The sequence below is a fragment of the Manis pentadactyla genome, chromosome 3, assembly GCF_030020395.1.
Source record: "Manis pentadactyla isolate mManPen7 chromosome 3, mManPen7.hap1, whole genome shotgun sequence".
In the NCBI taxonomy this organism is placed as follows: Eukaryota; Metazoa; Chordata; class Mammalia; order Pholidota; family Manidae; genus Manis; species Manis pentadactyla.
Window position 1 is genome coordinate 133,065,511 of NC_080021.1, and position 17,260 is coordinate 133,082,770.

General features: G+C 41.9%; 1 protein-coding gene across 5 annotated transcripts in view; it reads right to left on the minus strand.

Annotated features, from left to right (window-relative positions):
- The window catches only part of LOC118922103 (procathepsin L-like), a 44,729-nt gene extending 28,242 nt beyond the window's left edge, over window positions 1–16,487 (minus strand). For 2 of the 5 annotated variants that reach the window (XR_008996459.1, XR_008996460.1), the window contains exon 1: window positions 16,249–16,483. The gene's annotated coding sequence lies outside the window, so the exon portion shown is untranslated. Of the gene's footprint in view, window positions 1–15,949; window positions 16,076–16,248 lie in introns of all 5 variants that reach the window. The other 3 variants (XR_008996457.1, XR_008996458.1, XR_005028638.2) reach the window with 3 other exon arrangements.
- Between the last annotated feature and the right edge of the window lie 773 nt (window positions 16,488–17,260).

Consider the following 17,260-nt stretch of genomic DNA (forward strand, 5'->3'; position numbering starts at 1 on the left):
TGTTTTCTTCCGCCTGCTACTTCTATAGCTTTTCTTCTTCCTTCCTAATTACAACCCTTAAATAGAATTCGTGCCTCATATCAAATTTACTGAGTATCATAATTCTTCCAAGTGGTAAAGATACCTCAAGACAAATGCTGGGCATAGAAGCCACAGGGCATAAATATGCAAAGAAGTAAAAAGCTAACTTTTTCAAACAATAAGGCTTCTCTCTCACTTACCAACTTCACATTTCCCTGTATGGCCCCGGAAGATGACTGGTTAGCCAGAGACGGGTAAGATTCCTCAAGGGAGGAACAACCTAAGACAGGCACAGTCGCAGGGGGGCCATCAGGTGAGAAATTGGGGATCAACAGAGGTGAGGCTTAGAACCTCACCCCCCCGTTCTGAGAGAAATCTTCTGCATACGTGGATGTTTTATTGCCCTGGTCTAGCTTGGATTAACACATAGTCTACAGGCACACACCTGATCATCTACATTTGCTCTCTTACAACACTAAACTATATTTTCTACCTTTATCTTGTATCTACCTACCACTTCAGCATTTTATTAAAAATAATAATAATAAAGAGAGAAATGTGGTATCCACATATAAATTAAGTATAAAAATCAAATGAGTATTCATATTTGAACTGACTGTTTATAGTTCATAATGCATGAGCAAAACCGAAAGTTTCTGTGATGACTGCCCTTGTACTGTTCACTATGTAAGAATTTGTTCTCCATGTAAGAACTTGTTTGTTATGCCTCAGAAGATTGGAGACTGACGAAAATTAGGCTTGGGATGGATTAATGATTGTGCATTGAGCATTGACTCCCCTATACAGAATTTTATTGTTGTTAACAACCATTTGATCAATAAATATGAGAGATGCCCTCACAAAAAAAAAAAAAAAAAAAAAAAAAAAAGAAGGACAGACTTCCAATGGTAAAATAAATTAGTAACCGGGAGGTAATGTATAGCATAAGGAATATAGTCAAGATATTGTAACAGCCTGGTAGGGTGATAGCTGGAACCTAGAATTATGTATATAAATGTTCTACCACTGTGTTGTACACTTGAAACTCATGTAATGTAATACTGTGTGTCAACTACCCTTCAATAAAAAATAATTATTAAAAAAAAAAAAAAAAAAAAAAAAAGAAAAAAGGGAAGCTTCTGTTAGGCCACGTAGAGGTTAAGCCACATAGAGGCAGAAGTAAGTTGGTAGCCCGTTCACGGAGGCACTGTTCTGAGGTGGGTCCGCAGAGATTTCTTTTGTGGGGCAGAGTTCTGATGTCACATAAAGTCTGGCCATTGTCCTTTTGTTTATTCAGTCTGCCACAAGAAGTCTAAATTACTCTAACATGTGGGTTTTTGCACTTGCCCTTGGGCCACAGCGCAGGAAGGAAAAACCTGCTACCACATTAACACCGCACCTTAGGCAATAATAGCCTGACAAAAGGCAGTGTGGCAGGTGAATGGCATCCCCTTTGTTTCTTGGAATGTGATACAAACAGTTGAGGAAAAAAATGGACTCTATAAGCAAATTTGCTCAAAACCTACAATTAAATCAAGAAGTACCTAACTTTAGGAGAGAGAGAGGAGAAAACCAGTTAGCAAGAGAGGGGAAGATACTACTGTTCCGATTCATGACATCGACTTATACATAATCTGTTAAGTAATGCATTTGAGAAATGTGTTACTGCTAACCACTGCATTCCTCTCTTTCTATTCCCATTTCTTTGCAAAATAACTTAGACGAGTGCTAATTATTTAAATGGTCAGATTTAATAGCTCTGCCATTGATAAATGCTGTTGGCAGAACTTCCCAATTCCTGTTTAAAATGCAGTCTCTGTGAAATTGTACTCCTGTGTGCATCTGTCTAGATTTCTTTTGCTCACTAGTAAAACAGGATAAATTCATTACCACATCTGGAAGTTTTAAACTGTAGGGGAATGAATAAATCCTGTGTGGTGGTGTCGAGACCCTGAGGCCACTGTACACCTCTTCCCAATATAACAGCCTCCTCCAGTTTGTTGAATTCCAAGAGTTACCCTTAGAAAACATTCTCCAGACAACTGCCCAATTGTACAGTGATTTATTACCATTTATAATGTCATGGAAAAGAGCTTGTTTATAATTAGGTGTTCATATGAAGCCACTTATTTTGAAATAACATTTTTCTGAGCTGCTGTAACCTTGCTTTTCCTAATGGGTTAAACAGTCTGCCAATTTAAGTACGTCAATCACCAAGAATTAATTAAACCCTTACTTTGTGCTCACTATCCTCTCCTGGGTAGTTTGTGCATTTACTTAGACACATTCTACTTTTACCTTTACTAACAGCTTTCTGAAGCTCAGCCTTTCCATTTAAAAATGAGGTTAACTACAGTAATCTTGATTTTACAGCCTATGAGCAGAGCCATGACCAATATATTTAAATGAGATCACGGCAAAGCATTTGGTGCAGTAAATAACAAAGGAGTTGACCTTGTGGGACTTTTTTCCCCACCCACCCTTAAAAGTATAATCCATGAAATCTTTTGGATGCCAGAGGAGATAACCTCATAGAACTTGAAAAACAAACTCTGAAAAACAGTCTTTTCATGAAACAAGGTGTAATAGTTTGCTATAGCTGCTTCCCACAAACTTGGTGGCTTAAAACCACCAGAATTTATTCTCTCTCAGTTACGGTGGTCGGAAATCCAAAGTCAGTGTTACTTGGGCTGAAAACCAGGTGACAGGGCTGTGCTCCCTCTGGAGGCCCTGGGGGAGAACCTGCCCCTCTCCTCTCCCAACTGCTGGGGGTTCCAGGCGCTCCTGGTTTGATCTGCGCCTGCATCATTCCAATCACGGCCTCCCTGGCCACATTGCACCTCCTCTTCTGTCCGTGTCAAATTTCCCTCCACCTCTGTCTTATAACTTGTGTTTGCTTTTAGGGCCCACCCAGACAATCCAGGGTAGTCTCTCCATCTCATAATCCTTAATTTAATCAACTTTGCAGCATCTTTGCTATAGAAGATCACGTTTATATGTTCCAGGAATTAAAACCTGGTATCGTCAGGGGCCATTATTTAGCATACTACGCATGGCATAGGTAAAAATCAGTTTCTTGACAAGGCTGATCAAAATTCTGTGGTTTAACATTAACATTATCTTTAGGCTGGCTGAAGCAGGACAGCTAGGCCCTGAAATCTATGTGAACTTCCCATCTGTAACTTCTTTGCTCATGTCCCTAACTACAGCCAAGTGTTCCTGCCTTGACTCGCTTGTTACTGCAATGTTTGACACAGTTTTTAAAGTTTCAAGACTCCCACACGGCAGTTTTCATTACCCTCCACCAACACACACACACTCTTTCCACAGCCACCTATTCCATGGTCTCTGCACATAAAAGCGTTGCTCACCCCACTCCTTCCCTGAGACATTTCCAATCTAGGCTTTGAGCATCTCTTATTGCAACTGTCCCTATTACCAAAGTCTTCCCTTACTAATGTAGGTTCTTACATTTTCCCCCAACACCCCAGGTCATGATGATAAATGGTCAAGAAGACATTTGTGCTGTTAAGAGAGTCAGTCAGCTTGCAGACATATATGTATGTGGGACAGGGGGTCGTTCCAAGGAAAAGTATCCCCATCTGTGAGTACTCGGTGCTCCTGGAGATCAAAGCATTATTAGAAAGGATTCCTGTGATGATGGCGATGGTGATGGTGGTGGTGATGATGGCGATGATGGCAATGACATTAACAGCTAAATAACCCGTCAGTGTCCTGAGCACGAAACATGCTCCTCACTCACTCTCTGTTGTGACCTGCTGAGGTGTACTGGGAATTTACAAAAAACACAGACAACAAAAACAGACAGACAATGGTTGCAGCAGCCCCGATGTGGCGCAGCTCCTTTATTTTTATACTGCCTTTCTCGGACCTCAGCCAAGTGCTATACTCATCTTTCCCTCTCAGGGGGGACAGGACAGAACATCTTGTGGATTTTCTTAGAATCTGCCTAGCAAGCGGGGGCGGTGTTTTCACACATCCCCAAGGTCTCCCTGTTTTCAGCGTGAGGCGTCTTGGCTCGTTTTCAAGGACAAGGTATGCTTTTGTGGGCAGATAACTTCCAAGGAATGCACCAGTTGTTCTCAAGCTGGTCCTTCCCCATTCTGCGTTCAGACATGGGGGAAGACAAAGGCCGTCCCCTTCACTCTCCACAACACCCCTGTGACCGTGGTTCTCACCCTTGAGCATCAGAATCACCTGCAGGGCTTGAGAAAACAGACTGCTGACATCCATCCTCTGAGTTTCTGATTCAGTGAGTCTGGGATGGGCTTCCTGAATTTGCTTTTCTAACAAGTTCTCCACTGTTGCTGACACTCTGGGACACCCACTTTGAGAACCAGTGCCCTAGGAGATGAATGCTATTGTATGCCATAACACAGATGAGGCTGTGCATGGCAGTGGGTATACAGAATCAGGTGCTGCCAGGTTCCTCTGTAAAGTGAAGCCCTAACATAAATGTGGGGCAGGACAGCAGGGCTTAGAAAGGAAGCCAATCTCTGGGGACTTGGTCCTCATCCCTCCCAGCCACCTTCACTTACTTGGCAAACTGGACTCTGGGTGCCAGAGGGACCAAGAGAAGTGAAATGTGGGCCCTGAGGCCACTGTGAGATAAAGCACAGACTCTCCCCAGGGCCAGGCTCCCCACTTCAATGCTGGTTCACCTGGTATCTTGCTGAAAGAAGATGTGAGCCACAGGGAAGGTGTGCTGCCTGCCCCAGGCAAGGCCTCAGCATCTTCCTGCCCCACCAGCTTCCAGAAGGGCGTTTTCCCTGTGTCCCCTGGGTGTTTCTTTGACCACTTCTCAGAGGCAAAACTTCTGCACCTTATCTGTCATAACTAAAGGTCAGACTGAGCATCAATCTCAGCCCAGCTCCAATGACAATACCTCAATGCCAACCTCAGGTATTATAGAAAGGAGGCTCATTCATTTACCAATTCTAAAGACACATATAAAACATTCCTTAAAAAAATTTGAGACCACAAAAAAGAAACAGACTCAGGCCTATCTCAGGAAAGAAGAACAATCCCATGTGAGCAGTCTAAACTCACAATTAACAAAACTAGAAAAGGAAGAACAAATGAGTCCCAAAGTCAGTACAAGGGGGGACATAATAAAGATTAGAGCAGAAATAAATAAAATCGAGAATAAAACAAGAGAAAGAATCAATGAAAGCAGGAGCTGGTTGTTTGAGAAAATAAACAAAATAGATAAACCTCTAGCCACACTTACCAAGAAAAAAAGAGTCTACACACAAACAGAATCAGAAATGAGAACGGAAAAACCACCATGGACACCATTGAAATACAAAGAATTATTACAGAATACCATGAAAAATTACATGGCAACAAATTCGATAACCTAGAAGAAAAGGACAACTTTCTAGAAAAATAACCTTCCAAAGCAGACTCAGGAAGAAACAGAAAATCTGAATAGACCAATTACCAGCAAGGAAATTGAATTGGTAATCAAAAAACTACCTAAGAACAAAAATCATGGGCCAGAAGGTTTCACTGCTGAATTTTATCACATTTAGTGAAGACCTAATACCCATCCTCCTTAAAGTTTCCAAAGGGAAGAAGAGGAGAGAATACTCCCAAACTCATTCTATGAGGCCAACATCACTGTAATACCAAAACCAGGCAAAGACACCACAAAAAAAGAAAATTGCAGACCAATATCCCTGACGAACATAGGTGCAAAATTACTCAACAAAATATTAGCAAACCGAACTCAAAAATACATCAAAAAGATCATCCATCATGATTAAGTGGGTTTCATCCCAGGGATGCAAGGATGGTACAACATTCAAAAATACATCAACATCATCCACCACATCAACAAAAAGGACAAACACCACATGATTACCTCCATAGATGCTGAAAAAGCATTTGACAAAATTCAACATCCATTCATGATAAAAACTCTCAACAAAATGGGTATAGAGGGCAAGTACCTCAACATAATAAAGGCCATATATGACAAACCCACAAGCATCATAATACTTAATAGCAAGAAGCTGAAAGCTTTTCACCTAAGATCGGGAACAATACAGGGATGCCCACACTCCCCACTGTTACTCAACATAGTACTGGAGGTCCTAGCTGCGGCAATCAGACAACACAAAGAAATACAAGGTATCCAGACTGGTAAAGAAGAAGTCAAACTGTCACTATTTGCAGATGACATAATATTGTACATAAAAAAACCCTAAAGACTCCACTCCAAAACTACTAGAACTAATATCTGAATTCACCAAAGTTGCGGGATACAAAATTAATACACAGAAATCTGTTGCTTTCCTATACACTAACGATGAGCTAACAGAAAGAGAAATCAGGAAAACAATTGCATTCACAATTGCATCAAAAAGAATAAAATACCTAGGAATAAACCTAAGCAAGGAAATGACAGACCTATACCGTGAAGACAACAAGACACTCTTAAGAGAAATTAAAGAGGACACTAACAAATGGAAATTCATCCCATGCTCTTGGCTAGGAAGAATTAATATTGTCAAATTGGCCATTCTGCCTAAAACAATCTACAGATTCAATGCAATCCCTATCAAAATACCAAAAGGATTCTTCACCAAACTGGAACAAATAGTTCTAAAATTCGTATGGAACCACAAAAGACCCTGAATAGCCAAAGCAATCCTGAGAAGGAAGAATAAAGCAGTGGGGATCTTGCTTCTCAACTTCAAGCTCTACTACAAAGCCACAGTAATCAAGACAATTTGGCACTGGCACAAGAACAGATCCACAGACCAGTGGAACAGAATAGAGAGTCCAGACATTAACCCAAACATATATGGTCAATTAATATACGATAAAGGAGCCTTGGATATACAATGGGGAAATGACAGCCTCTTGAACAGCTGGTGTTGGCAAAACTGGACAGCTACATGTAAGAGAATGACACTGGATCATTGTCTAACCCCATACAAAAAAGTAAATTCAAAATGGATCAAAGACCTGAATGTAAGTCACGAAACCATCTTAGAAAAAAACATAGGCAAGAAAAAATATCTTGGACATAAACATGAGCAACTTCTTCATGAACATGTCTCCCTGAGCAAGGGAAACAGAGCAAAAATGAACAATTGGGACTATATCAAGCTGAAAAGCTTCTGTACAGCAAAGGGCATCATCAGTAGAACAAAAAGACATCCTACAGTATGGGAGAATATATTCATGAATGACATATCCAATAAGGGAATGACATCCAAAATATATAGAGCTCACGCACCTCAACAAACAAAAAGCAAATAACCCTATTAACAAATGGGCAGAGGAGCTGAACAGACAGTTCTCCAAAGGAGAAATTCATGGCCAACAGACACATGAAAAGATGCTCCACATTGCTAATCATCAGAGAAATGCAAATTAAAACCACAATGAGATATCACCTCACACCAGTAAGGATGGCCACCATCCAAAAGACAAACGACAAGCATTGGCGAGGATGTAGAGAAAGGGAAACCCTCCTACACTGCTGTTGGGAATGTAAATTAGTTCAACCATTGTGGAAAGTAGTGTGGAGGTTCCTCAAAAAACTCAAAATAGAAATACCATTTGACCCGGGAATTCCACTCCTAGGAATTTACCCTAAGAATCCAGCACCCCAGTTTGAAAAAGACATATGCACCCCTACATTGATCACAGCACTATTCACAATAGCCAAGAAATGGAAGCAACCTAAGTGTCCATCAATAGATGAATGGATAGAGATGTGGTACATATACACAATGGAATATTATTCAGCCATAAGAAGAAAACAAATCGTACCATTTGCAACAACATGGATGGAGCTAGAAGGTATTATGCTCAGTGAAATAAGCCAGGTGGGAAAAGACAAGTATCAAATGATTTCACTCATCTGTGGAGTATAAGAACAAATTAAAAAACTGAAGGAACAAAACAACAGCAGACTCACAGAATCCAAGAATGGACTAACAGTCACTAAAGGGAAAGGGACTGGGGAGGATTGGTGGGAAGGGAGGGACAAGGGGGGAAAAGGGTATTATGATTAGCAGACATAATGGGGGGGCACGGGCAGGGCTGTACAACACAGAGAAGATAAGTAGTGATTCTGTAGCATCTTACTACACTGATGGACAGTGATTGTAATGGGGTATGCAGTGGGGACTTGATGATGGGAGGAGTCTAGTAACCATTATGTTGCTCATGTAGGTGTAATGATAAAAAAAACAAAGAAGAAATAATACTGTGAAATGTCATATTGCATGATGGGTGTGGTCTTGTCACGCCCCTCCAAAATTAGTTTTATATTGTAGTAAAATATACATGGCATTTACCACTTTAACCATTTTAAAGTGTACAGTTAGATGGTGCTAAGTACATTCATGTTGTGTGACAGTCATCAACATCCATCTCCAGAACTCTTTTCATCCTGCAAAGTAAAACTCTATGGCTATTGAAGAAAACCCCATTGTTCTCCCCACAGTCCCTGGCCATCACCATTCTAGTTTCTGTGTTTATGAATTTGATTACTTCAAGTACCTCATATAAGTGGAATCATAGAGTATCTGTCTTTTTATGACTGGTTTATTTCATTCAGCCTAATGCCCTCAAGTTTTATCCATGTTGTAGAATGTTTCAGAATTTCCTTCCTCTATTTTTTTTAAACTGTGGCGAAAAAAAACACATAATACAAAATGTATCATTTTAAGCATTTTAAAGTATACATTTCGGTAGCATTAGTATATTCACATTGTTGTGCAACAAGTCTGCAGAACTTTTTCCTCTTGTAAACCTGAAACTCTGTTGAACAATAGCTCCCCATTTCCCCCCCAGCCACTGGCCACCAATATTCTACTTCTCTGTTTCTGTGAGTTTGACTGCCTTTGGTACCTCCTATAAATGTAATCATATAGTATTTGTCTTTTTGTGATTAGTTTAGTTCACTTAGCATAATGTCCTCAAAGTTTATTCATGTTGTATGTAACAGAATTTCTTTCTTTTTTAAGAATGCATAAAATCCCATTGTATGTATATGTCACATTTTCTTTAAACATTCGTCCATCAAAGGCCACTTGAATTGCTTCGTCCTCTTGGCCTTTGTGAATAATGCTGTAATAAATATGGGTGTGTAAATATCTCTTCTTTTGGGTGTGCACCCACAAGTGGGTTTGCTGGATCATATGGTATTTCTATTTTTAATATTTTGAGGGGCTGCCATACTGTTTTCTATAGTGACTGTGCTATTTTACATTCCTACCAACAGTGCACAAAGGTTCCAATTTCTCTGCATCCTTGGTGTCACTGCTTTTTGGTAATAGTAGTCCTAGTGGGTGTGAGGTGGCATCTCACTGTGGTGTTGATTTGCATTTCTATGATTACTGATATTGGACGTCTTCTCATGTGTTTATTGACCATTTGTACATCTTCTATGGAAATACGCCAATTCTTTTGCCCATTTAAAAATTGTTTTTGTTTCTGTTGAGTTTTAGAAGTTCTCTATATATTAATTCCTTATCATATATGTGATTTACAAATCTTTTCTCTCAGTTGGTGGGTTGTAACTTTATTTGACATTGTCAAATACAATGTCATGAAAATTTTGCTCTATGCTTTCTTCTATGAATTTTAATAGTTTATGTTTTAGTCTTTGATTCATTTGAACTAATTCTTCTTGTATGGTATCATATAAGGACCCAAGTTAATTCCTTTGCATGTGGATATCTAGTTTTCTCACACCATTTGTTGTTCTTTCCCCATTAAATGGTCTTGGTTACCCTTGTGAAAGATGATTTGAACATATAAGTGAGGGTTTATGTCTGGGTTCTCTATTGTATTCCATTGGTCTATATGTCTGTCTTTATGTCAACATCACACTGTTTTGATTATTGGAGATTTGTAGTAAGTTTGAATTCAGTAAGTGTGAGACCTCCAAATCTGTTCTTTTTCAAGATTGTTTTGGCAACTTGCAGTTCCTCGAGATTTCATATGAACCTTAGGAGGGGTTTTTCTATTTCTGCCAAAAAGAAAAAAAAAATTGCCAGTGGGAATTTGAGACAGATTGCATTGACTCTGCAGAACTGTTTGGGCTGTATCAACATCTTAACAATATTAGGTCTTCCAATTCATGAACATGGGATGTCTTTCCATTTATTTATATCTTCCTTAATTTCTTTTGTCAATTAGTTGTAGTTTTCACTGTACAAGTCTTTCATATCCCTGGTCAATTCCCAAGTATTTCATCTTACTAATGCTATTACAAATAGAATTATTTTTAAATGTCTTTTTAATATTTTTCATTGTTGTGTATAAAAACATAACTGATTTTTGTGTGTAGATTTTGTATACTGCTACTTTGTTCCATTCATTTGTCAGTTCTAAGAGTTTTTCTTTCTGAGTCCCCTCACAAAAGACAGCACTCACTTGGATTGATGTCTTTTATTGTGTTTGTTAAAAAAAAAAAAAAACTTATAACCTTGTGTAGGTGCCATGATGGGTCCTGCTCAGAGTAGCTGTGGCAGGGGTGTCTGTATCCCCCCAAAGCACAGATGCCCCAGAACTGGCAGGTGCAGGGTGTATGCAGAATAGACCAACAGTGAGTGCAAGCAATAGAAGAGGTGTCAGGGTCCATGGAAGCTTTCTTGGGCAGAAAGAATCCACATCCTAGTAAACATTTGACCTCATCCTGAGGAGGTCAGGTCACAGGATCTCCAGAATACAGAGCAAGCGCTCAGCAGAGAACCTGGAGTTCCATCCTAGAGTGTGAAGGGGTGATCAGCAAGGAGTAGGAATGGTACCTGTGTTGGGGCAGGCTGAGAACAGTGTGAAAATGAAACTAAGACCTAAGCCTCAGCTCCTGGTTTTGAGAGTGGGGGCCCTTACCACACACATTCTAGGATGTTAAATGTTGGCATGAAGTGCTGTTTTTCCTGAGTAGCCACTGTAAACTAAATGATGCATCATTCACTAACATTTAATACCAGGTATTCCTCATAACAAAACCTGTGATCTAGGTAGTATTACCCTTATTTTATAGCTAAATGAGCTGTCATTCAAAAGGGTTAGGGAACCTGTCCAAGGATATACCAAGAATGGCAGAGCTACGGTTGGATGTGAACCCAGGCCTTTCTGGCCCCAAGGTCATGTCCTGTCAGGGTTGCCATAATAATGCCCATAGTGGGTCCTGCATACATTCAAATTAAATTGATTAAAATATAATTACATCACTAGGACATAATCAGTCATGGTCAAACCTTCTGCTAGAGTACAAAGCAGACAGAGTCCACCTGCCTGCTAAATAAGAGATAGGCACCTAGCTGTGAGGTTCCCCCCCACCCCCCAAAACCCCCAACCACCCCAGCCCAGCAGAAAAAGTGTCTGGCAGCTTTGGTAAGTGAGTCCAAGAAGTAACAGCAGTGCGAGTTGTGGCAGGAACCATGACAGAGATTAATTTAGGCACCACAGGTAAGTCAGCCGGAAGCAGCAAGGCTGACTGCTGAGCCACAGCTCTGAGTGTAGGAGGGCACTGGCCAGAGTCTCCAGAGGGAGCTGCCCACTTTGGGGAAGACCTGGGCACAAAGCACGCCACAAAACTCAAGGTCTAGCCATAAGTATACAGCAGAGTCCTTCTATAGACGTGTGTTAAGAGGAAAGCACAGGGTCTCAGAATTAGGTCACTAGAGGACCTGGATACATGATCAGGACAGGACCAGGCAAATAAGTGCCTATGTAGGCTGGATCCTTCTCTGAACAAGGCTGGGATAGGACTTGGGGACACCAGGTTGCAGAAACTCGATATGATCATGAGAGGCCCATGGTGTGAAGAGAAGGGAGACAGCTGCTGAATGAAGAACAACCGATTCAGCCTCCACTTTAATTGTAGAATTCCATCCAAAGCATAACTTGAAACTAACATTCAGGCATCAAATGACCAGAGAAGCCAGGGCAAAGCACAATTTCATTCAGTGTGCCCTTGCAAGTGTGGTAATGCAAGAGTCCAGAATAGACAAAACACTCCTAAAAAAAGGACAGAAATTGGAGGACTCACACTATCCAAATCACATTTTACTACAATGCTCCAGTCATCAAATAGTATGGCCCTGACATAAAGAGAGACATGTAGATAAATGGAATAGAACTCAAAGTCAGAAGTTCTATGTTTATGACCACTTAGTTTTCAGTAAGGATGCTAACACAATTCTGTGGTTAATGGATAGTCTTTTCATGAAATAGTGCTGGGACACTCGATAGCCACAAGCAAAAGAATGAAGGTTACTATCTTAACACACACTGTGTACAAAAACTAACTCAAAATGGATCACAGACACAAATTAAGAGCTAAAACCCTTAAAACTCTTAGGAGAAAACAGGTATAAATCTTTGTGACATTGGGACTAGGCAACAGTTTCTTAGATATGATCCAAAAACACTGCAACAAAAGAAACAAACAGATACACTGGACTACATCAAAATCAAAAACCTAGGTTCTTCCAAATACACCACTAAGAAAGAAAACACAACCCACAGAATAGGAGAAAATACTTGCAAATCATGTACCTCACAAGGGACTTGTATCTGGAATAAGTAAAGAACTCTTGCAATTCAACAATAAAAAGATAACCCAGTTAAGAAATGGACAAGAGAACTGAAAAGACATTTCTCTAGTAAAGATACACACATGACCAATAAGTATATGAAAAGATATTCGACATCATTAACCATTCCAGAAATCCAAATCAAAACTACAGTGAGTTACCATTTCACATGCACCAGGATGTCTACAATCAAAAACACTATCACAAATACAGGTCAGGATGTTAAGTCACTGAAGTCCTCAACACCTTGCTGGTGGGAACAAAAAATGCTAAAGCCACTTAGGGAAAGTTTGGTAGTTGCTCAAAATGTTAAATCACAGAATTACCGTATGACCCAGCAATCCCTCTACTAAGTGGAAATGCAAAGAGATGTCCACAAGAATTTACACAGGAATGTTCTAAGCAGCACTGTTCGCAGTATCCAAAAAGTGGAAACAACCCAAAATGTACATCAATAATGAAGAGAGAAACAAAATGTGGAATATCCATACAATGGAATGATTCGGCCCTAAAAAGAAATGAAGTACCGATACATGCTACAACATAGATTATATCTTGAAAACATCATGCTAAGTGAAGGAAGTCACAAATGCCACTATATGATTTCTTTATATGAAATGTCCACAGTATACAAATCTATTAAGAAAGTAGAAAAATAGGTCTTATTTTGAGCGGAGGCAGTGTGAGAATGGGGAGTCACTGCTAAAGAGAACAGGGTTTCTTTTTTGGAGTGATAAAAATGCTCTAAAATTGGATTGTGGTGATGGTTGCACAACTTTGCAAAAATGCTAAAAACTGTACATTTTTATTTTTATGGTATGTGAATTATAACTCAATAAAGATTTTAAAATAAATATATCTATCTCAATACATACATCTTTATCAAGATATAATTCACTGCCATAAAATATATGAAAATTTATTTTTAAAACATGAGGATAAAAACATGAAAGAAATCAACCTGTCCAAAAAGAAAGGCGAGCAGATGTAGAAAGACCAGCTAGCAGGCCTCTACAACAGTCCACTTTAGACATGATGCTGGCTTAGACAAGAGTGGTGTTGGTAAAGAAAATGAAGAAGAGTAAAGCAATTCCAGAGACACTCAGGAAGACTTAATCATCTGGATGCGAATGCTGAGAAGCAGCAGGTATCAAGGAGATTTGCACTACGCATTTGCTTGTGTGTTCTATTTCTGCCTGGTCTTCTGACCTGGTTCACAAAGATGATCTTTGCAGTGGGTCACAATTATGAGTAGAATCTTACCAGACTTGGGAAAAGGTTGGTAGGAAAGGGAGAGGTGCGACTGCAGGTATAGATGGACAGACTGTGAAGGCCTGCCAGCTGTGAAGGGAGGCTTACAGGAAACAGGGAGCCACTAGGTTTTCCACAGAGCAGGGAAGTCAGTCTAGGCCTTGAAAAAAGGTAACCCCAGCACCTGCGTGAAGATTAAAGTGGGAAGGATAATGATCAGAGACCAGCTGACCTATAAAGGAGGCCACTCATTCACCGTAGGACACCAGGAAAAACCTTTAAACCATGCCCAGGACTGCTGCCATGAAACTCCAACTAGGCTGGGTAACACTGCAAGAAATAACCACTAAATAAACTTCAGTGATTACATAACTAAATCACTTTGTTGCCTCCACAACAAATTACAAATATGGAACCCAGGTAACGGATGAGGGCTGATGTGTTCTGCACTCACGTACATCCACCAGCCTAATGAGGCCTAGAGAGCAGAGTGCAGTTTGGGGCTCCTCTGACCCGGGAGAGTTCTCATCTTCTTGGCAGGCTGCTGAGAGCACTAAAGTTTGGACTCGCCTGTGTGAGAAGCAAAGGCTCAGGGAGACTCCTCCACCTGCAGTATCCTTGACCTCATGTTTTTCTTTGCACTGCTTACTGCTGGTTCCGTAATAAAGCAAAGCACATTCATAATGTTAGCCAAGCCTCAGCTGCCATTCTTGATGATCCTCAGAGGAAGCTGGGTCAATTTCCTTAAGAAATGAGGATGTCCTAATAGCTGATTTTTACATTTCAGGTAACTGAACACATCTGAATTTAATTAAATTGTTTTGTATGCTCTGATTTCTTCTCTTTCCATTTGGATCCTAACTTAAGGACTTTTCAGATTTTATGAAAATTTTCTTTCAACCTGCACTTAGATCATAAGGACAACAAAACTGACTTTGTGCACATTACCAACTGTACTTGCGTTCCCTTTGTATCTAATGTACTGTTGATACACCTAATATAATTGAAATCCCAGCAAGACCAAGCTTAGCCAAGAGGATGGCATTCACATCTCTAATCACCCCAGTGCCCACCTGCTTTCTGCCTGCATTTCTCACTATTCTGCCCGTCATGCCGCACTACAGCTACACTTGCCTTATGTTATTTTCCAAAAACACTACACATGTTCACATCCCATGCCTTTGACCATGCTCTGGCCTGTCTAAAATAAACAAGTTAACAAACGAAATAACATACTCTGGAGTACCCACTATGATCTAAATACTTAGAGAACAATTTATATTAACATTCTCATCTAATCGTCACAGCAACCATACAACGTTGGTGATATTTTTCCTATTTTACACATGGGAAAGTGAGGCAGAACTAGTTTTAAAACCCTCACTGATGTCAAATTCCAGTGCCTAAGTAAGCAGTGCCTTGGAACCCGTTTCATCTGGCGAAACCCTAACCTGACCCTCAGAATCTCCTTTCCTCTTCCAATCGTCCCAAATATAAATGATCACGTGCCCCTTGAAGCTATTACAGCCCTGTGCTCTCAACGAAGCTTTAAAGTTGGCATAGCCTTTTGATGACCATTATATGCTTCACTATATTCACAGCTGTTTAAGGATAGCAATCGTGACCTAACTCATTTCGCACTTTGTCTAACAGATAATGGGTGCTCAGTTAACTGCACGTCAAACTTAAATGACTGGTCTAACGGCAAAATGTTATTCCTCCTGTCAGGATCCCTTTAGCTTTTCCCAACGCAGCAAGTGAAAAGGAATGAACGTCGATGATCTTTCCTAAAGGGCAAGCACCCTCCCTCCTTCCCAGTTTTTTCTCCGGTATTGTGTTGCTAATACATTGGTCTCCTCCCAATGTAGGTTGCTCAAAGGCAAGATCAATATCATCCACAATAATACCTTCAGATCTCAGCGCGGAAACTTAAGAGGCAAAAAAGGTTCAAAAATTTTAACTTACTAAAGTGCATTCCCCCTGCAGCTTCTAAAACTCTCTCCCTGATACGAGTTGACAGAAAACAATTACAAAGCAAGAACAAAACCTGGAAGCAAACATCACACAGGCAGTTGACTGACCTTGGCCGTGTAGAGATGAGGGCGTAAAGTGCATTTCAGTCCCCGGCGCTGAGGGAGGCCGCTCTGACAGGCAGGCGGGCTGCTCCTTACAGCTTTAGGCACAGGAAGCGCTACACGGGCGCGAAGCTGGGGTGGGGGAGGGGAACGGCGTTCACCGGGCAGTCCGGCGGGACACTGACGGCAGCCCGGACACTGGATCTAGCGACCCCTTCCTAGGACCGGCGGCCGCCAGCGCTGCGCCCCTCACCTCGGTTCTCCTCCTCCAGGTACCGCACCCGCAGCTCGCCTTCCGTCCTCACCTCAGACTGTAGCTCCTCCGCGGAGCCGCGCCCTCGGCCGCGGGCACCCAGCCCTGGGACCACATCACAGGAGGACTCTTCCCGGAGCCCGGCAGCCTCCACCAGGGGCCGAGCCGCGCACAGCAAGCGGCCACCAAGAGAGCGCGGCCCACCTGAAAGTGACCCAAGGTCCAAGGCGCACGCGGCGCATTGCTGCCGCCGCCGCCGCCGCCATGTTGTCTGTTTAACGGTGTGAGCCTGCGGCTATTGTCCCGCCCCCACCACGAGAGCGAGCCACAGCGCGCACGCCCAGCCCCGCCCTCCGAGACTCGCTGTCGCTCCAGGTCCCGCCCCGTAGCCGCCCGGCCCCGCCCCAGCAGCGCGCGCCGGGTCCCGCCCCGTCCGCCGCGTCCAGGCCTTGTGGCTTGAGCTCCAGCTTCCCAGGCAGGCTCCAGCGGCCCTTACCTGGCACGGTATCTGTAGGCTGTCCAGCAAAGGCAGGAGAAAGCAGTCCTCCAAGTCTGTGGGAGGGCTTAGGTTCTGCAAGCATCCCCACAGGGAGGCGCCTTCCCTTACTCGCGGCTGTGGCTTGTGGGTCCAGTGTTAGCTGCAAAGCTGAACCAGAATGTGAGGTATCAGGTTGGACTGACAGTAGCACCTCTGCGTGGGACCCCGCTTTCCTCTCGTACAGAGGCGCCACGGGTTATCCGCTAAGATGTCTACGAACGTACGGGTGCTTAACTGGACGGAGTTCAACAAGAGGACAACAGCCAATAAAAGGTCCTCAGCCCTCCAGCTCAAGCAGGTGGGATGGCCCTTCGCAGACAAGCGTCCCAGAAAGGCGCCAGCATCCTGCCAAAGGGGCTCCTGGGCCAAACCATATGCTGAGGTGTGTATGCTCTTCCCTCATCCAGAAACCAGGAGTATCAGCTTAAGGTGCTCATCAGAGCATGTTGTCTGGAATTTTCTCCTACCTAGCTTTTATCAAATTTCAACCAAGAAAAGTGTGTCTAGCAATATTGTTTGGAAATAT